At 46.4% G+C, this 21889-nt stretch overlaps 1 non-coding gene across 1 annotated transcript; it reads right to left on the bottom strand.

The window, feature by feature from the left end:
- Window positions 1-17543: 17543 nt before the first annotated feature.
- Window positions 17544-17681, bottom strand: LOC119922969. The gene has a single exon (XR_005448742.1). It is a non-coding gene; the product is annotated as a small nucleolar RNA SNORA7 (small nucleolar RNA).
- Window positions 17682-21889: the final 4208 nt, after the last annotated feature.

Genomic DNA, 21889 nt, shown 5'->3' with positions numbered 1-21889 from the left:
TGAGAAGGAATGCCGCTGTCCCGGTAAATGATACCAGCAGGGAATCGGGTCCCAGTTCACTCCAAGTTGTTTTAAACAAGCTTGTGTCTGTCATGCTCCTCCTTGATCTCTTATTTGTGTTATTTGTGACTGGCCAGTGGCTACATGGTGGTTGTACTACACCAACACCACAAGCAAGTTCAGCACATCCTCAGCACCAGCCTCTCCCCCAAATCCTCCATGGAGAACAGAGCCACCCAGACCATCCCAGCCGCAGGGCTCAGTGGAAAGAGCACTGGCTTGGGAGCCAGAGGTCATGGGTTCTATTCTTTCTTAGTATCTTTCTTAGACATTGGTCCAAATGACCTCTTAAAGCCTCTCTTGGCTCTAAGATTCTAAAACAATCACAACTTCTATAATGCACATCTGATCAAGGCCCCAGTTTACTCTCCCAAACTTATACTCTCCAATCATTAATTCACTCAATTAACTGCTTCATGAATTAAATCAACCATCAGTGTGATTTGGAAGAGGATTTCCATCAAGGAGGGAAGTTTATTCCTACTGTAGAGATGTCTCAGACTCCCCGTGCAGACAGTGTCCCAGCTACAGCAGGTGATGCCATAATGGCAGCTCTTGGGGGAGATGAGCTCAGCGCCTCAGCCGTATAACTGTTGCCTGGGCTGGGCATCACCAGGCACAGACAAGACAGACCCCTCATGACACAGCGCGGTAGTAGACAGACTAGTCCAGATGAATGCCTTTTTATTTGCGACACTCTGATGCCAGAGGAAAGACAGAAGCAGAGCAGGGGGAAGGGTTGCCTGTGTTATAGGAGTCTTGGGATTCTGGGAGTGTGCATCTGAGGAGGGACTAAAAGGTCTCTATGAGAAGCCGAGTTCTCGGCCTGTCTCCAGTACCTGCTTGAGGATGTCTACCCAATCTACTTCGGCAGCCCTGACCTCCCTCCGTCTCTGCAGTCTCAAATTTCCTCCTACCTTCAGGACATCTCTCCTTGGATGTCCTGAGGAACACATGTCCGAAATAGAACTCCTCATTTTCCCTCCCAAATCCTGCCCTTCCTCAGGCTTTCCTCAAGAATTTCCTCCCTGTCTCGTAAGTGTGTATCCTTGGCATTATACTAAACTCATCTCTCTCACTCAACCTGGATGGCCTAGTCGTTAAAGCACAGGCCTTGGAGTTAGAAGGACCCGGGTTATAATACTGGCTCCACCACTTGTTTGCTATGTGATCCAGGCAGAGAAGCAGCATGGCTCAGTGGAAAGAGCCTGGGCTTTGGAGTCAGAGGTCATGGGTTCAAATCCTGGCTCCACCAACTGTCAGCTGTGTGACTTTGGGCAAGTCACTTCACTTCTCTGCACCTCAGTTACCTCATCTGTAAAATGGGGATGAAAACTGTGAGACCCCCGTGGGACAACCTGATCACCTTGTAACCTCCCCAGCGCTTAGAATAGTGCTTTGCACACAGTAAGCGCTTAACAAATACTATTATTATTATTATTATGTAATCTAAGTCACTTCACTTCTCTGATCAGCAGTGATCCTCACATCTCCAGACTCCAGACGTCCTTTAAGGGAGGTGTTAGACACTTCACCTCCACTGAATTCAGGTAACTAGTCAGGTAATAATAATAATAATTTTTGCTAAGCACTTACTATGTATCAAACACAGTATTAAGCATTGGGGTAGATACAGTGCAACCCAGTTGGACACAGTCCCGATTCCACATGGAAATCACAGTCTAAGAAGGAAGGGGAACAGATATTTCATCCCTATTCTACAGATGAAGAAACTGAGGTACAGAAAAGTTAAGTGACTTGCCCAGGTCACAAAGCAGGCAAGGACAGAGCTCTAACTCAGTGTTCTCTTCTTAACTGGGAATGGACCCTCTGCTGCTCTGGCCCAAAACAGTTGATCTGTCACAGTGCTGCCATGTTTCTAGAGAACACTGGCCTTTATTATCTGATAGGAGAAAGGAGCCTTGGACTCACACCAATTGAATTCAAAATGAGGGAGAGAGATCTAAAGTGTCCAGACTCAGTTTTTTGTTTTTTGTTTTTTGTGAGGTGTTCCAGTTATGCTTCCGTTTTGGATCAAGAAGTGTCACACTCTTCAGGATAAACTGCTCCAAGAGTCTGCTTCTTTGCTATGACAGGAGACTTTCCAGACAGTGGAGGGAGGAATGTCACCTGTCCTTGATCTCTGAGTTCATAGGAGGGAGGAGGAGTGAGTGAGAAGGTGGAGGGGAGGAGGGACTTTCCCCTCTTAGTTGATCCACTGGAGTATGGAGATCACTGCTGATAATCACCAAAAGGCAAAAGAAGACATAGCCTCCTCCCAGAAATAATACAGGATCATGAAACCTCAACTGATCAACTTTGATATAATTCAAAGGCAGTGTGATGCTGCTGGAGATACAGTGAAAGCTGACAAACTAGGAGACTGGGAACAGGGTGGTCCGGGTGGCTCTGGTGTCCACAGAGGATTTGGGGGAGGGGCTGGTGCGATAGATGTGCTGGGCTTGACTCATCTCTCTCATTCAACCCACATATTCAGTCAAGACAAGGAGAGAAGTCGGGCTGGAGGGGTAGATTTGGGAATCATCCACATAGAGATGATAGCTGAAGCCATGAGAGCAAGTGAATTCTTCAAGAGAGTGGGTGTAGATGGAGAATAGAAAGAGTTTTAGAACTGAATCTTGAGTTACTCCCAAAGTTAGGGGATGGGAGATAGAGGAGGAACCCATGAAAGAGACTGAGAATAAACAGCCAGAGAGGGAGGAGGAGAACCAGGAGAGGACAGTATCAGTGAAGCCAAGGTGAGATAGTGTTCCCAGGAGAAGGGAGCAGTCCACAGTGTTGAAGAGAGCTGAATCGTCAAGGAGGCCATTTGATTCAGCCAATAGGAGGTCATTGGTGACTTTAGAGAGAGGGCAGTACCCTTGGACTGGAGGAAGCAGAGGCCAGACAAAGTTCAGGAAAAGAATTGGACAAGAGAAAGTTTAGGCAGTGGATGTTAGCAACTTTCATGAGCAATTTGGGAAAGTATGGTAGGAGAGGGGTGGGACAATAACTGGGGGGTTCTGCGGGCTGAAGGGAGGGGGTTTTAAGATAAGTGATACATGGGCAAGGTTCAAAACAGTGGAGGAGGAGACATTGGCAAGTGAGCGGTTGAAGATCAATCAATCAATCAATCAATCGTCGTCTTGAGTGCTTACTGTGTGCAGAGCACTGTACTAAGCGCTTGGGAAGTACAAGTTGGCAACATATAGAGACGGTCCCTACCCAATAGTGGGCTCACAGTCTAGAAGGGGGAGACAGAGAACAAAACCAAACATATGAACAAAATAAAATAAATAGAATAGATATGTACAAGTAAAATAAATAAATAAATAGAGTAATAAATATGTACAAACATATAGACATATATACAGGTGCTGTGGGGAAGGGAAGGAGGTAAGAAGGGGGGATGGAGAGGGGGGATGAGGGGGAGAGGAAGGAGGAGGCTCAGTCTGGGAAGGCCTCCTGGAGGAGGTGAGCTCTCAGTAGGGCCTTGAAGGGAGGAAGAGAGCTAGCTTGGCGGATGTTGGGAGGGAGGGCATTCCAGGCCAGGGGAGACCCTGGTGACAATCAGGGAGAGAAGAAAGGAGGGGTAAGTGTTTTAATAAGGTGGGAAGGGAAGGGTTAGGAAGTGCAGGTGGAGATGGCAGAATCTGAGAGGAGGAGGGAGATCGCCACCTGAGGTACTGCTGGTGAGGATGGGAGAGTCAAAGCGGGTCAGAAGGAGGGAGTCATTGGAGAGTAGTAGGGGAGAGTCTGAGAAAAGTGGCCACTGCCGCAAGAAGTGTTTTCATTAGAAATATCTTAAGGAAACCTCTCCACTGGCACTATTTCCACGAGTGGGCCTGTTTCTCTCCATAATGTGTGGGGGATAGTCATTCATTCATTCATTCAATCGTATTTATTGAGTGCTTACTGTGTGCAGAGCACTGTACTAAGCACTCGGGAAGTACAAGTTGACAACATATAGAGACGGTCCCTACCCAACAACGGGCTCAGTCTAGAAGGGGGAGACAGACAACACAACAAAACATATTAAGCACTGTTCTAAGTGCTGGGGAGGTTATAAGGTGATCAGGTTGTCCCACAGGGGCCTCGCAGCCTTAATCCCCATTTTCCAGATGAGGGAACTGAGGCCCAGAGAAGTGAAGTGACTTGCCCAAAGTCACACAGCGGACAATTGGCGGAGCTGGGATTTGAACCCATGACCTCTGACTCCAAAGCCCGGGCTCTTTCCACTGAGCAACACTGCTTCTCCAAATCTACACCCAATTCAGTCATATTTACTGAGCACTTAGGATACCTGGGATATCAGTCCCACGTTTGCTTCTTCATTTACCCAGAGCAGTGTGTCACTGTCAGTGGCATCTGCTTTGAGTACTCCAAGGCAGCTATGGGTATGCTAATGTGCAAGGTCTGATATACCTGTATTCTAGTCTTAAGCACTGTGATACTCGCCCCAGCTCTACACTCCTTATGGAAATGTCCTCATAGTCTACTATTTCCTCTTTCTGTAATTTAGCTTAATGTCTCTCTTGCCTTGTAGACTGTAAGCTCCTTGTGGGTAGGGATCACATCTACCAACTCTATCATATTATACCCTCCCAAGAGATTAGTAGTGCTTTTTGCACAGTAAGTGCTCAAAAAATACCATTGATTGATTGACTGACTGAATATAGACTCTTCTCTCTCTTTCTATACATCTATCTTCCTGTATATGCTACTAAATACATACTAGTGAACTAAATTGTTACTAAATTATTACTTGTACATATTTACTATTTATTTTGTTAATGATGCGCATATAGCTTTAATTCTATTTGTTCTGACGATTTTGACACCTGTCTACATGTTTTGTATCGTTGTCTGTCTCCCCCTTCTAGACTGTAAACCCGTTGTTGGGTAGGGACCGTCTCTATATGTTACCGACTTGTACTTCCCAAGCGCTTAGTACAGTGCTTTGCACACAGTAAGCGCTCAATAAATACGATTGAATGAATGAATGAATGAAATTGTACACTATTTTTCAAATTCTAAAATCATTTCCTCAACCCTCTAAGGATTCAGGTTCAAGGCAGCAGGGGAATATTTTCTTGCCAAATGACCCTGGACAAGTCACTTACCTGCTCTGTGCCTCAGTTTCCCCATCTCTTAAGTGGAGATTAAATGCCTGTTTTACCTTCCCCTTACTCTTAGAGCCTCATGAGGATGGAGACTGTGTCTGATCTAACTGCACTGTACTTATCCCAGTGCTTAACACAGTGCTTGGCACATAGCAACTCTTAACAAATACCGCCCATGTTACTATTCTAGATCTACGATTCTGCAACTAGGAAAAGTACAGGTGTGGACAGCTCTAATGAAAACCTCACAAAATAATTTCCAAAATGACACTTCCTGCTTATTTGATAAACTGTTCAATTAATTAATTCCACCTTGACTGTTATTCAGTAGAGAACTAGCAAATGGGAGAGACTGTATTGCTTGTTTAAGTTATATTCGATTCCCCCTGAGGACAGTGTCCCAGCGATCGCAAGCGACAGAGTGCTAGCCACTCTTCAGGGAGATGAGCTCATGCCACTTCATCCCTATAAACTGCTGCCCTGGCTGGACCCCTTTAGTCATCGCTAAGACAAACTCTTCCATTTGCAGTGCAGTGGGAGTACAGCCCAGGTCAGGTGAGTATCTCTTCGGGAGTCAGGCAGAGGGCCCAGATTAGTCAGTGATCAGCATGTCTGGGGGTGTGATGATTCAGTATACAGGTTCGTGAATGGAGTCTATGGAAATGGTTGAGTTCTTAGCCCTCTCCCTCACCTACTCTTGATGCTGCTGCCTGGCAGAATGGAAGGAATTTCATAGAAGGGAGCTGAAAATCCCAGGTTTCTCCATTTTGGCCCATTGCCGAACCATTCATAATTGTGGCATTTCCCCAACTATTGTTCTCTAAGTGGCCTTTCCTCCTCCCCCAGTTCTCTGTCCCCTAACCCTGACTTAACTTCTTTTGCCCCGGGAAATATGACTTCCAAAGTCTGGGTGAGGAGTGAGGTGGGGCAGGGAGGGAAGGGGGATGAACAAGTTAAAAGCCTCTCTGAGAGGAACCTTTTTGCAAGGTCTCTCTGGGGTTGGATTGAGGTGGTCAGGGGTGTCTTCATCCTCCTCTGGTCACCTCTCCCAGTGTCCCAGCAGATAATGGATAATGAAGCCGAACCAACGGTCCTCCGCAGATGCCACAGCTTGGCTCCAACACTACCCCGCAGCCCCATGCCTATACCACCTCATTTCCCCAATCCTTTCCCACCAATTTAGCTACTATAAGGCAACTGGGTCCTGGCCCTAAGTGTGGTATCCTCCATTTCCCATCTCATCTTTGTTTCTCTCTCTTTTTTTATTATGGTATTTGTTAAGCATTTATATGTGCCAACCATTGTGCTAAGTACTGGGTAGATATAAGGTAATCAAGTGGGACACATCCCACGTGGCGCTGAGAGTCTTAATCTCCATTTTACAGATGAGGGAACTGCGGCACAGAGAAGTAAAAGTGACTTGCCCTAGATCACAAAGCAGGCTAGTGGTGGATTCAGACTTAGAACCCAGGTCCCTCTGACACCCAGGTCCATGCTCTATCCACTAGGCCATACTGCTTCTCTTCCACCCAAGGGATGTGCTGAATTTAGTGATTCTATTGAAGCAGCATACCCTAGTAATAATAATAATAATAATAATACTAATAGTAATACTAATAATAATGGTATTAAGCGCTTACTATGTGCAAAACAGTGTTCTAAGCGCTGGGGTTGATACAAGGTAATCAGGTTGTCCCACATGGGGCTCACAGTCTAAATCCCCATCTTTCAGATGAGGTAACTGAGGCACGGAGACGTTAAGCGACTTGCCCGAAGTCACACAGCTGACAAGTGGCAGAACCTGGATTAGAACCCATGACCTCTGACTCCCAAGCCCGGGCTCTTTCCACTGAGCCAAGCTGCTTCTCTTCCACAACTGCAGAGAAATTCTCTCCCACCGGACACTGTGAATGGCATCATTCTCTGACACACGTGATGTGTGGAACTTTGAAAGGGGCACGGGTCGCCCTTCCAAGTGTCATTCATTCAATCGTATTTATTGAGTGCTTACTGTGTGCAAAGCACTGTACAGAGCGCTTGGGAGAGTACAATATAACACCAGACACATTCCCTGCCCACAACAATCAATCAATCAATTATATTTATTGAGCACTTACTGTGTGCAGAGCACTGTACTAAACCCTTGGGAAGTACAAGTTGGCAACATATAGAGACAGTCCCTACCCAACAGTGGGCTCACAGTCTAGGAGGGGGAGACAGAGAACAAGCTCGCAGTCTAGCGGGTCAAAACCAAAGAGCTGGGTTCTAATTCCGGCTCTGCCACTTGTCTGTTGTGTGACCTTAGGCAAGTCACTTTTACTTCTCTGTTCCTCAGTTCCCTCATCTGTATGGGGATTTTATGGGGATTAAGAGTGAGCCCTATGTGGAACAGGGACTGTGTCCAACTCGATTATCTTGTATCTACCCCAGTGCTTAGAACAATGCCTGGCACATCATTAGCATTTATCAAATACCATTATTATTATTGTTATTATTGTTAATTCCATGGCATATTAAAAAGGATTAAGCACTTGATATTCACTTCAGCCCCACAGCACATATATACATATTGGCAAGTTTTTCATAATATATATATTGATATTTCTCTCCCCCTCTAGTCTGTAAGCTCCTCGTAGGCAGGGAACATGTCTACCAATTCAGTCGATTGTTCTTTTCCAAGTGCTTTCTGTACAGTGCTCTGCACCCAGTAAATGCTCGGTAAATGCCATTGATTGATTGATTGACTAAATTCATTTGTTGTACCATCATTTGACGAGCTTTCTGCATCACTGATTGCACCTTCTCCCACCCCCTCTGCATGGAGCTTGCAGCCCTGGTGCTTCTCCAGCAAGGCTCAAGCTTCCGATGTGTATCGGTGATGGTCCATTTCCCAAACTCCTCTTCACTCTCCCAGCCCACCAGTACTATCCTTCAGATGGAGCCTGGAGCCCTTTCCTCTGCCTGAAAGTCCTGCCATTTCCAAATCTGCCCCGCCACAACATTTTTTCCCCCATTTTACAGATGGAGAAACTGAGGTTCAGAGAGGTTAAGTGACTTTCTCAAGATCACACAGAAGGCTAGTGGCAGAGCTGGATTTAGAACCTAAGTCTCTTGGATCCCAGTCCCAGCCTCTTTCCATTAGACCGGGCTGCCTTCTGAGTATAATCCCTTCCACACTGCTTGCATGTGAAGATTGCCCCTTACTGCAGAGATCCATCTTGGACTCCCTTCCTCCCCACCGCTCCCGTTCCAAGGCCGTTGCTGTAACTATGTCAGTCTGTGTTCTGCAGCTGCATGTGTGCTTGAAGTTTTGTTTCTGCCCGTGTAAATTCAGCAGAATTGAGCCAATAGTAGGTTTAATGCTGGGGATTGGCATAGGAAGTAGAACTAGTTTGCTGGGAAGTACTGCCACTCTTTAAGTCCCTACCTTCCCCTGACCTGGGCATTTGGAGAATGATTCCGGGCTCCTCAGCAGGCCCATTTGACATGGAAGAAGTGATTCCATGTTATGGCTGGCTCGGTGTGTGTCTCTGGACTTGTCTATGTCTCTGTGAATATTCCTGCCTCCGAGGTTCTCGAAGTCTCTGCCCAGTGAGTAGTGGCAGGAAAACTGTTGCTTTTTTTAGTTCTAAAGAAAAAATAATCTATCCCCCTGCCTTTTCTTTTGGCGGCAGTGAATAATAAACACTCCAACCTGGAAAGGGGGTGACTTTTCCTCACTGCAGTTTTTTAAGGCAGAGAAAAATGACAAGCCCAAATTGCACTTCCCAATTTTCTCCAAATGATAAAAAAAGCCCAAAAACCGAGAGAATAATTTTTCAGTGATCTCTGGAGAAGAAGCAGGGAATCTGACACTTTATATGGCAGGTGGGTTGACAGAGATAGCAAAGCTTCTTGCTCTCATGAGACACAAGACCCTATAATAAGGTCTCAATGAAGAAGAAAATGCTGTTTGCTAAGTCCATGACTTTCAACCTGTCTAGCTGGGTTCCCTCTGAGCAACCAGAAAAGTAAAATGAAATATTAAAGCAGCAACAACAGAGTTATTCAGGGCATACAGATGGAGCATGGGGGTCCCCATAGACCCTCCCAAAATGATGATAGGTTGTTACAGTAACAACCTTACCAGATCCTTGATTCTACTCAACCACTCCCATTCTGTCAAAAGCCCCATTCATTTGACTGTCTTGAGCTTCCTGACACAATCCCTTTTGAACTCCAAATGCCACACATGAAATCCTTACTCTGGAAGCTCCATCCAGGGAACAGGAAACCCGGGGATAGTTCATGCATCCTACACAGAGAAAATCTGACCAAAGTCCTATGGTACTACCATTTGAAGATATAGCAAGGAAAAGCAATTCCGCATTTCTTTTGAAGGTCTCTGAGCTGGGCAGCTGGCAGAAATCAGGACGATGCTGTGGAGTGACCTGATCATCATTACATTCTTCCTGGTTCAGACTGGGATTGGGCTCCTGGGGAACTCAATATTGCTCTTGCTCTATGTTGGCATAGTCACGTCTCATCCCGGTCAGAAGAAGCCTGCAGACTTGATCCTCTCCCACCTGACTGTGGCCAACACAGTGATGCTTCTCACACAGTCCGTGCCAGGAATGGTGGTAGCTTTTGGGATGAACAATATTCTGGATGATGCAGGCTGTCTGATTGTCATCTACATCCGGAGAGTGGCTCGGGGCCTTTCCATCTCCACCACGTGTCTGCTCAGCACGTTTCAGGCCATCACCATCAGCCCCAGCACCTCCCGCTGGGCTAAGCTCAGACGCAGAGTCCCCAACTGCATCATCCCTTCCTTCCTCTTCTTCTGGGCCCTCAACCTCTTGATCTACCTTAACATACTGAAAGACATTGCAGTTATGAAAAATACCACACTTTTGATTAATGACTACAGTATGAAATTGTGTCCCAATACGGTGTGGGTCCATTTATCCGGTCACATTGCATTCATTAGCATTCCTTATTTCCGAGATCTCTTTTTTTGTCTTCCTCATGAGCTGGGCCAGTGGTTACATGATAATCACGCTTCATCAGCACTGAAAGAAAGTGCAGCACGTCCACAGTGCCAGCCTCTCCCCCAGATCTTCCCCAGAGTCCAGAGCCACCCTGATGATCCTACTCCTCGTCACCTGCTTTGCTTTCTTTTACTGCCTGAACTGCTGCCTTAACCTTTCCATAAAGTTTGTTGGGGAGGATGCCTTCAGGTTGTATGACCTTGTGACATTTATGAGTTCATGTTACCCTTCCCTTTGTCCATTGGTGCTGATCACCAATGATCCCCGGATTCCCAGACCTCAGTGTGTCCCTGAGATAAAAAGAGGCCACAGACTCCCAATGCAACCCAAGGATGAACAGAAGGTAAGCCCCTGGCCCTATTCTCTGCCCAGTCCCTCACTGTGAAGGAGGGTGTCCAAGGGAAGAAGTGGATTCTAGGAGCAGGCTCCCTCCATGTCTCCAAGTTGCTGGTCTCTTGGCTGAGAGCACCAAGTGAGAGGTTTCATTTCTCAGTCTCTCTGGTGGAATGGATTCCCTCTCCAGTCTTCTGAATTCATTATGCGAACCTTGTCATCTTTCGCTCAAAGGAGAAAGAGGACATTGCTCTCAGGAAAAATGGCAGCTGGGTAGTTATTTGTCAATACTAGATCCATTTATCAGCTTGTGCAGAAAAATAGAATCCTTTCCTTTTTTAAAAGAAATCGTATCTGTTAAGCACTTCCTAGGTTCCAGGCACTGTAGTAAACACTGGGGTAGATACAAGCTAATCAAGTTGGACACAGTCCATGTCCCACGTGGGGCTCACAGTCAATCCCCATTTTACAGATGAGGTAACTTAATAATGATAGTATTTGTTAAGCGCTTACTATGTGCCAAGCACTGTTCTAAACACTGGGGTAGATATAAGGTAATCAGCCACGTGGGGCTCACAATCTTAATCTCCATTTTACAGATGAGGTAACTGAGGCCTGGAGAAACGAAGTGACTTGCCCAGAGTCATACAGGTGACAAGCGGAGGAACTGGGATTAGAACCCATGACCTCTGACTCCCAAGCCTGTGCTCTTTCCACTAAGCCATGCGGCTTCTCAAGCACAGAGAAGTTAAGAGACTTGCCCAAGGTCCCTTAAAAGGACTCAGATTTTCTCAGGGCTCAGAAAGTCCAACTATGAGATGTCAGAGATGACTGCAAATCAGCAAGGATATAACCATTCCAGCCAGTCACTGGAGCACAGGAAAACCAGTATTGTTACAATGAAGGTTATTCCTTCTGCTCCCACCGATTGATCTCTACCATTACCTCTATTATCATCATCATCACCTACAACACCATCCTCCTCCTCACTGCCATCACCAATGGTGTCATCGTTTTCATCGACATCATCAGTATCAGTATCATCAATGTCATCATCAGTAGCCATACCAAGAATGGCTGAATGCTACTGCCTGATGCTGTCAGCTCTGAGCTCAGTGGGCAGAGGGAGGGCAAAGCTGGATGCGATCCCTGGGTGCCTCACACCTCGTGGAATGTGAATTGACTCTGACTTTACTGGAGGTTGAGTAGACCTTTCTTCACTTTCTCCACCTGGTCTTTTAAGCCTTCCTTTTCTCTCCCCTATGTGTCTTACAGGGTGCCCATGGGCCTGCTGCTAGCTCCTCCACCCAGAGAGCAAACCACACCAGAATCGCCAGTTCCACTGCTCCTTCAAACAGTGTAAAATGAATAAACACCATTCCACTCCACTGGGCCTAGGACCGCTCACTGGGCGACCTTAAATGTGATGAATTATTATTATTATTATCATCATCATCATTGTCATTATTATTTTTGCCATTCTAAGTGCTGGGAGAGGTACAGGTTAATCAGATCGGACACAGTCCTGACCCCATATGAGGTTTACAGTCTAAGCATGAGGGAGAGCAGTCATTGAATCCCCAGTTTACAGATAAGGAAACTGAGGCACGGGGAAGGAGAGTGACTTGCCCAAGGTCAAAGAGCAGGCACTGTGTGAATCATTTCACATTGGGTCTCCTATGGAAAATACATCAACTAAAGGATCATAGACAAGAGAGTAGGATCGACAGAGATGAGAGAGAAAGGAATTTCTGATAAAAAAATGCATATGTACATATATGCACATATATGTATATGTGTATATATACACATTTGTTAAATGAAATAATTATAAATAGAAGTCACAATTATAATGCACAATTGTGGTAATTCTCATATAATTATATTATGCACTAAAATTAAACTTGTAATTTTGAATACAGTTATTTAAAGTGAATTTCATATATACACATAACATATGTAGATACATAAACACAAAATAATAATCATAATTATGGTATTTGTTAAGTCCTTACTATGTGCCAAGCACTGTGGTATGTACAAGGTAATCAGGTTCTCCTACATGGGCTCACAGACTTAATCCCCATTTTATAGATGAGGTAGCTGAGGCACAAAGAAGTGAAGTGGCTTGCTCAAGGTCACATAGCAGACAAGTGGTGGGGCCGGGATTAGAACCCATGTCCTCTGACTCCCAAGCCCGTGTTCTTTTCATTAAGCCAGGCTGCTTCTCACTAAATAATGGTACTTGTTAAGCGCTTACTATGTGCCAAGTACTGTTCTAAGCACCGGGGTAGATACAGGGTAATCAGGTCCCATGTGGGGCTCACAGTCTTCATCCCCATTTTTCAGGTGAGGGAACTGAGGCACAGAGAAGTGAAGTAGCTTGCCCAAGGTCACACAACAGACAAGTGGCGGAGCCGGAATTAGAACCCACGTCCTTTACGTCCCAAGCCCGGTCCCTTTCGGCTAAGCCGCACTGCTTCTCTGTATACATGCTGCTTCTCATATAACTATATATATAATGTTTATATACTATATATACGTAGTGTGTACGTTTATGTGCATATGTACACAAACACATAGCACATTCACACACACATACACACACACTAATTTAAAGGCAGAATAGAGTTGCACCGGCTTGGGTTATGTGGGGTTCCTTCACCTTAGACCCTAGTCCGGCTAGTTCTCCTGGATGGTGATGGAGGGCTCATCTCTCAGTGGCCACCCCTTGCTTTCCCCACTTCCCCAGCCCCCCACCAGATTGTGCTGGTCTCTGCTTCCCCCTCAGATAGCACAGTTTTGCAGAGGGCAGGGAGTAGGTGTGTGGGGGACAAAGGTCGATAATGGAGGTAAAAAGAAATGAAACCTCAGGTTATCAGGGGTCATTGCCTCCCTTCCCCTATTTCCAGTTGGACTGGAAAGATATTTCTCCCTCCTTTGCTCAACTCTCATCCTCAGCCTCCAGTGCCCTCCCCACCCACCCCACCACCCCATCCTCTCCAGAGACACTGTCAGGAAACTCCCAGTTGTAACAGCCTAATCAGGAGTTGCTCAAAGCTCTGAGAACAGTATGACATAATGGCACCCCAGTTCGTTGCTTTGTCAAGTGGAGATGAGATCATTCTCTTTAATTCTCCTGTCCCAGTCCTTCAGTTGACAAGATAATCACAATCATGGAGCGGGGTGAGAACTCATTCCATCCCTTCCCTACAAATTCTGCCCCAGCCTCCCTCCCAAACATTGTGGCCACCAGGTCTGCACTAGTGGTTACCATCTCGGTGAGTGGCTCTTCCTGTCTCAGATTCCTAGGAAGGGTTTGGAAGAGAGTGCCTGAAACTAGAGGGGGAGTTGAAAACCTGTTTGCTAAGACTCTGTGTTGGGCCATTGTACTTATCAAACGTTAATAGCATAATAGCATAATATGCCAAACACCGGGATAGACTCTCTGTATGATGGAGTGTTATATGCCTGCAACCCTGGAGGCGTTGGTTCTAGCACTTAGTTCTGTGTTTCTTCCATTTTTTTGTGGATTGGTTGGGAGTGATACTGGGGGTTGGAGGGCATCCCTCAGGAGATATCGTTGCCCTCAGAGTCTGAATAAAGTACCACGGTGACTCTGAGGAAAAGGGTGGTTTGGGGTCATGGTGAGCAGGGAAAAGGGTATTATTATACTATTATTATTATCATTATTATTATTATTATTATTATTATTATTATTATTATGGTATTCTCTTAAGTGCTTACTATGGGTCAAGTACTTTTCTAAGTGCCAGAGTGGATACAATTGAATCAGGTTGGACACGGTTCCTGACCCACGTGGGGCTCACAGACTGAGTAGGAGAGACAACAGGTATTTACAATTTTATAACTGAGGAAACTGGGACCCAGAGTTGATCAAGTAAAGTGACTTGCCCAAGGTCACACAAAAAGCACTTGGCAGAGCCAGGATTAGAACCTAGGTCCTCTGACTCCAGGGTCTTTGCTTTATCCAGTAGGTCATGCTGCTTCTCAAAGGTATACATTAATTCATTCATCTGATTGTATTTATTGAATGTTTACTGTGTTCAGAGCACTGTATTAAGCACTTGGGAGAGTACAATATCACAATTAACAGACACATTAGAAGTCACTGAGGGTGAAAATGCTGGGATCCAGGGTGCTGACTAGGGTCTTAACCCGACACAGAGAGACCCCCCTCCCCACCACACTCCAGCACTCACCCTGTCTAGGATCTAGACACCAGAGAGAGTGTCCTGCAGTCAGCTCAGAGAGCTTGGCTCCTAAAGAGTAGACGCTTAGTGTCAGATCTCCCAGCCTGTTCCTGGCTCTTCCCCACTATAGACATTCCCACTGGTCCAGAGCATGGACAGGCTGATCCTTACCCCTGGGGAGACAGGCCAGAGACCAGTTCAGACTGTGGGATGGAGGCTTTCCTGAATGGACCTCCCCAAATTAGAATCCATTGAGGCCAGAGTTAGAGATGGGCACAGCCAGGAGCCAAAGCTATGGAGTGGGATTCTAGCGATAACATTTGCTGAGCTGGTGGGAGAAGCAGATTTTCCACAGGTGAGGAAGCCCCCATGTCCCCTCCTCACTCTTAGGGCCAAGGGTGCCACTTTTTCATATGCTGCCCTCTAAATGCTCCCCTTCCCTCCCTGGTCTTCCCCATCCCGACTGAAGCCAGTTCACCACCTGAAACCCAACCTGCTTTTTTTTTTGCTTTCAATACTGTGTGGCAGTGTGGTCTATCCGGAGCACTTAGAACAGTGCTTTGCACATAGTAAGCGCTTAATAAATGCTATTATTATTATTATTATTATTATTATTATTATCTGACAGTCAGAGGACCCGGGTTCTAATCATGGCTCCACCCCTGGCCTGATGTGTGACCTTGAATTAGTCACTTAACATCTCTGGGCTTCAATTTCCTTATCTGTAAAATGGAGCTGTTCTCCGTTCCACTTAGATTGTGAGCCCCGTGTGGTACAGATACTTTGTCTGATGTGATTGTATTGCGATTGTACGTACCCCAGAGCTTAGTACTGTATTAGGCACATTGTGAGCATTTTTTTAAAAAAAAAACACAATTATTATTTTTACTCTTCCTATTTTCCAACCAGCCCTCCCAGCCTTGGTCAGAGTGGGAGTGAAATGAGGAATCAAGAAATGTGTAAGGATGAATGAAAGATGCATACATGCACATGATAAGGAGGCTTGTGCACAGGAGCAAAGGAAGCAGACTGTGGAGGTGATCCAGAGCTGTGGGTAAGTGTTATGAGATCGACAAAGGGTTAGGGGAGTGAGTGAGTTTAGTGCAGTTGAGAGGGGGGTGTTGAGGACATCAATTTTGTCATTAAGGGAAGGTAGTTTGGGTATGGAGGCTAAATGGGGCGTGATGACTTTAGAAAATTGCATGGGGTCAAAAGATTGGAGGTATCTGTAGAAGACCAAAACAGGTTCGTGGAGAGGAGGTGTGCGGGAAACAAGGCAGATGAGGATATTTTGGTCAGATAGACAGATTTCAGAGTTGGTTAGGGTGGAGATATGAGGAGGTCAAGTATGTGTCCAAGTTGGTGAGTTTTCTTGATGAAAATATGGAAGGTGTTGTGGATGGAGGAGTAGAATTTAAGACTCTTGGGACTCAGAGTTCAGGACATATCCAGAGCCAGAGCAACCACTACAGCAGCCACCAGTTTTCCAGGGTTTTTGTGGAGGCCTCAGTCTGCAGTTGATTTTCTCACTGCCACCAGGATGGAGGAAGGCAGGACTGGATGCAGACTCCTCAGTGGCATGGAGAAGAGCCAGTACCAGTTCTTGGGAAGGCAGCAGGGATGGATGTCCAGTGGTGGAGATGGCAAGCACATGACAAAAGCTTTTATCCCTGGCCCAGTTGGACGGAGCAGGCTTGGAGTAGGGTCCCTTGGTGGCTTGAATGAAGGTGGTAGTTAACAGTTGCTTTGCTCAGCCATGGTGGAGACAGGTCAAGAGCACACAGCCATCGATCAATCTATGGTATTTATTGAACATTTACTGTGTACAGAGCATCATACTAAGCACTCTCCCATCAAAAAGCAATCCCGATTCTGCTCCGCCAAATCACGTCCCTCACCGCTTTATGAGCCTGCTCAACTTAATCTCATCCAGGAAGTTGCCTAGCCTCACTCTTCTGACCGTCCTCCCTCCAATAATTCTAGCACTCTGTGGACCCTGATGTATAAGGAAAAGGAGTGTTGCCTAGTGGAAAAAGCAAGGACTGGGAAGCAGGAGAACTTGTATTTAAATCTCAGTATCACTTGCCAAATATGTGACCTTGGACAGGTCACTTTTTTGCCTCATTTTCCTCATCTTTAAAAGAGGGACAGAATACCTGTTCTCACTTTTAGCCCCTCATGGAACAGGGATGGTATCAGATATAATTATCCTGTGTTTGCCCCAGAATTTAGCACAGTATTTGGCATGTAGTAAGTGCTTTGAGTTATAATTTCTTCTAAATGAGATACTGAGCCTTATCTTTAGTATCCTGCTTTAATATCTGTATGCATGTTTCTGTTGCCTGTGTTTTTACGGAGTTCGTGTGCGTTCTGCCTTCTCTTTACTATTCAATTGTCAGCTCTCTGATGGCAGGAGCTGTGATTTCTCCATCCTCTGGTTCCTCCCCACAGTGCTTCCATCCAGTGCTCAATCCATTGGTGCTTAGGACATGTGACCTGACTGACACAGTTTTAATTTATCTGAACCCCACTGTCTAGTTTCTCTTAAATATGAAGCCCACTTGTCTTATGCTCTTGAGTCGTCTCCAACCCATCGAAGCTCCATGGACACATCTCTCCCAGAATGCCCCTCTTCCATCTGCAGACGTTCTTGCGTATATCCAAAGAGTTTTCTTGGTGAAAATATGAAAGTGGTTTACCATTACCTTCTTCCACGCAGTAAACTCGAGTCTCTGCCTTCGATTCACTCCCACGCCTCTGCTACACAGCATGGGTGAGTTTTGACCTGTGGCAGATTGCCTTCAACTCACTAGCTATTGCCCAAGCTAGGAATGAACTGGGTATGCCTCCGCTTGACTCTCCCTCCCATAGTAGAGACTGGTAGAGTACTGGAAACTCTCCAGGTGCGATCCTGAGAGGAGATGAAGCCCACTAGCAGGAGTTAATTCACTACCTTGTTCCATCTCTCTCACTCCCTCTCATGCTCTCTCTCCTTCAAGGTCACTCTGGCGATGATGATCTCAAGAGACATAGCCCAGGCTATCTGCTTCCTGGCCCAGACCGGAGTTGGGGTCATGGGAAATTCCCTCCTGATCACACTCCACATCTCCATGTTTCTTCTGAACCACAAGCCGAAGCCCACGGACCTGATCATCGTTCACCTGGCCCTGGTCCACGCCATGATGCTCCTTACCAGGGGGGTGACCGTGGGGGCATCTCTGCTGGGGCACCGGCTCATCCAGAGTGACATCGGGTTTATGACTTTCGCATATGTGCACCGCGTTTCCCGCGGCCCCTCCATCTGCACCACTGCCCTCCTGAGTGCAGTCCAGGCCGTCACCATCAGTCCCAGGAGCAGTCCCTGGGCCCAGCTCAAAGTCAGCACCCCAAAATGCATCTTGTCGATTTGTGTCTTCTCCTGGTTGGTCAACCCGCTGATTGGCAACAACCTTCTGCTCCAAGTCATCTCTTCCCCCATCGTGACCAGGTGGGGGCCGAGATTCCATGATAACGACTGTTCCATCACCTCCATCGGCACCACCCTCCAGGGGTTTTGTCTTGCCCTGATGATTCTGCGAGACGGCACCTCTCTGGGGTTCATGAGCCACGCCAGTGCCCACATAGTCCTTTTCCTCTATCGACATGGCCAGCGGGTCCAGTATCTTCACACCACCAACCTCCCCGGCAAAGCCACTCCAGAGAGAAGGGCCACCCAGAGCATCCTGCTGCTGTTGAGCTGCTTTGTGACTTTCTACTGTGTGGACTTCCTACTTTCCTGCTTCCTAGGCACATCCTTAAAGAATAACTTCATATTTAGCAGTGCTAACGCGTTTGTGGTCAGTGGCTATGCTACCATCAGCCCCTTTGTGCTGCTACAAAGCAACACAGGAATCATTAAGTTCTTGCTTCATTTTTTGCCGAAGAAAGGTCCCCACGGCCCCCAGGTGGCCACGACTGTAGGGAGGATTCCTTTTCCTCCCCAGCAGCATCTGTGAAGTTTCAGTGGGAGGGAAGAAACAGCTGGATGTAACATGTGTGAACAACATCTCTCCCTGTGGAAGGGCTCCTAGACTCTAATCCCTAGATTGTAAGTTCCTTGAGGGCAGGGATGGTGCCTAACAACTCTGTTGTTCTCTCCCAAATGCTTAGTTGTTCTCTCCCTTGAACCCTTAGAAATAGTAGCAATAATATTTATTAAGCCCTTATTGTGTGCAGAGCACTATATTAAGCACTGGGAGGGAATCTATAGGTGGAAATTAAACACAGTCCCTGTCCCTTGGGGAGCTCATACTTTGCATGGGCTCTGCAGTTTCTTCTCGTTTAACTAATTCCCACCTACCTTTGCCCATTTCCTCCCCTGGTATTATCAGTACTCCAGTTCATATCCTCAGGGGAGTGATTGATTGACGCTCATCCAAATGAGTTTTTTGCCCCTGGAAGAGTTCCTGAGGAGTAAGCAGTTTCTCTCTTCTAGAAACCTCTGGAATTTACCCCCTTATATATGGATGGGATGGGTCTCCTGAACTATCACATGAGTTTTGGAGAAATTTGAGCCTCCATAATCCCGTCTCAGTCTTCCAAAGTTTTCATGCTTCATATTCATTTCTTCATAATAACAACTATGTAATTTATTAGGAACTTATTATGTGCCAAGAACAGTACTGAGCATTGGTGTGGGGGTGAGATAATTAGATTAGGCACAGCCCCTGAGTCGCATGGGGCTCACAGTCTGAGAGGGAGCGAGAACAGGCATACAATCCCCATTTTACAGTTGAGGAAGCAGAGGCGGATAGAAATTTAGAAGACTTGCCCGAGGTCTCACAGCAGACAAGTGTCATAATAATAATAATAATAATAATAATAATTGTATTTATTAAGCACTTACTATGTACAAAGCACCGTTCTAAGCACTGGGGAGGTTACAAGGTGATGAGATTATCCCGGGCGGGGGGGGGGGGAGCTCACAGTTTTAATCCCCATTTTACAGATGAGGGAACTGAGGCCCAGAGAAGTGAAGTGACTTGCCCAAAGTCACACAGCTGATAAGAGGCAGAGCCAGGATTTGAACCCCTGACCTCTGACTCCAAAGCTCGGGCTCTTTTCACTGAGCTACACTGCTTCTCTAAAGTGACCATGTTGTCTCACGGGGGGCTCACAGTCTTAATCGCCATTTTACAGATGAGGTAACTGAGGCCCAGAGAAGTGAAGTGACTTGCCCAAAGTCACACAGCTGACAACTGGTGGAAAACCAGGATTAGAACTCAGTTCTCTTGAATCCTAGGCCCATGCTCATTTACTAAGCTACTCTTCTTCCATGAATTAGATGATCTAATAAACCAATCCCTTAGGCAGCCTCAGCCTGCTCCACCCCAAATCCCAGTTCAGAGATTAGAGACTGTTTCAAATGGACAAGGTGGATTTTTTTTAGTCCCGTGATCAATGAGGAGGGCACTGCCTGATGCTTAATATGCCTCCAAGGACTCTCTTCACACCCCCGCATCTGGATCACTGTCCTTCGGCAATGTTGCTTAGTGGAAAAAGCCCGGGCTTGGGAGTCAGAGGTCATGCACGGGTTCTAATCCCAACTCCACCACCTGTCAGCTGTGTGACCTTGGGCAGGTCACTTAATTTCTCTGTGCCTCAGTGACCTCATCTGTCAAATGGGGATGAAGACTGTAAGTCCCACATGGGACAACCTGATTACCTTGTATCTCCCCCAGTGCCTAGAACAGTCCTTGGCATATAATAAGCATTTAACAAATATCAACATTATCATTATTATTATTATAGATACCTCCTTTCTCAAGGTGGGGGAAGGGGTGGTAAGGGAGGGAACGGACTTCTTGGCCAAAAGTTTATGAACCTCACTAAGTTGCATGGTGTGGCAGAGTGAAACAATGTCACAAGGTTGGGATTCAGAAGACCCGAGTTCTACTCCACGCTTTACCCCATGTCTTCTGTCTGAGCTCAAATTGATAATCATTATGCTATTTGTTGAGCTTTTATTACAGCCAGTCATTTGCTAAAGGCAGAGATAAATACAATGACAGGAAATTGGACACAATCCCTGTCCCACATGAGACTCACAGTCTAAAGGGGAAGGAAATCCGGGATCTTATACCCATTTAAAGGAAAACTGAGGTTCAGAGAAGTTGTGGGCAGGGAATGGGTCTGCTTATTGTTCTATTGTACTCTCTCAAGTGCTTAGTACACTGTTCTGCCCAGAGTAAGTCCTCTAAAAATACAATTAAATGAGTGAACCACCCTCTCAGTCACAGTCAATCCTATTATTGAGTGCTTACTGTGTGCAGAATACTGTACTAAGCACTTCGGAGGGTACAACAGAACAATATAAAGGATACATTCCCTGCCCACAACGAACTTAGTCTAGAGGAGGAGACAAATATTAATATAAATAAATAAAATTACGGATCTGGACATGAGTGCTGTGGGGCTAGGAGGGTAGATGAATAAAGGGAGCAAGTCAGGGTGAGGCAGAAGGGAATGGGAAAAGAGGGAAGAAGGGCTTAGGGAAGGCCTCTTGGAGGAAATGTGCCTTCAATAAAGCTTTGAAGGTGGAGAGAGTCATTGCCGCTCCCGGCAGGATCCTCTCCTCAGAGCGCCGCCATAGACGCCCGGGACTCCGTTCCCGAGAGGCCCGCCCGCCATCGCAGCGCCCCCACGGACGCCCCCCCTGCTTCCACCGCCCCCCAACTTAGGCGACCTTCCCTAAAGTGCCCCTCATCCCCCCCTTCCTGGTCCGGTCCTGACTGACTCTCCCCCCGCCCCCAGGTAAAAAGCCCTCGTTAGCACCATGTTACATTAACAACAACCTCATTCGCACCTCCTCAGCCCTCCCATGCTAGTTGACTGTCCGCTCCTCTCCCCAGGTATCTCTGCTCCCTGACCCCCCTTAACAGGCCCACCCTACTCCAGCACTTAATATTTTGTATCTGCTCTCTGTGACATCATTATCTGCCAATTTTATTATTGCCTTAGCATAATGATTGTTTAACTACACCCTGTGATGCCATCGCCTACCTGTATCATTGCTACTGTTTTATTGCTTCTGCATCTCAATTGTTAACCTCCCACCGTACTGTCACTCGCCCTGCTGACCTCACCATGA

The sequence above is a fragment of the Tachyglossus aculeatus genome, unplaced genomic scaffold (assembly GCF_015852505.1).
Source record: "Tachyglossus aculeatus isolate mTacAcu1 unplaced genomic scaffold, mTacAcu1.pri scaffold_134_arrow_ctg1, whole genome shotgun sequence".
Taxonomy (NCBI): Eukaryota; Metazoa; Chordata; class Mammalia; order Monotremata; family Tachyglossidae; genus Tachyglossus; species Tachyglossus aculeatus.
Note: the sequence above shows the minus strand (reverse complement) of the source record. Positions and strands in the feature narration are given on the sequence as shown.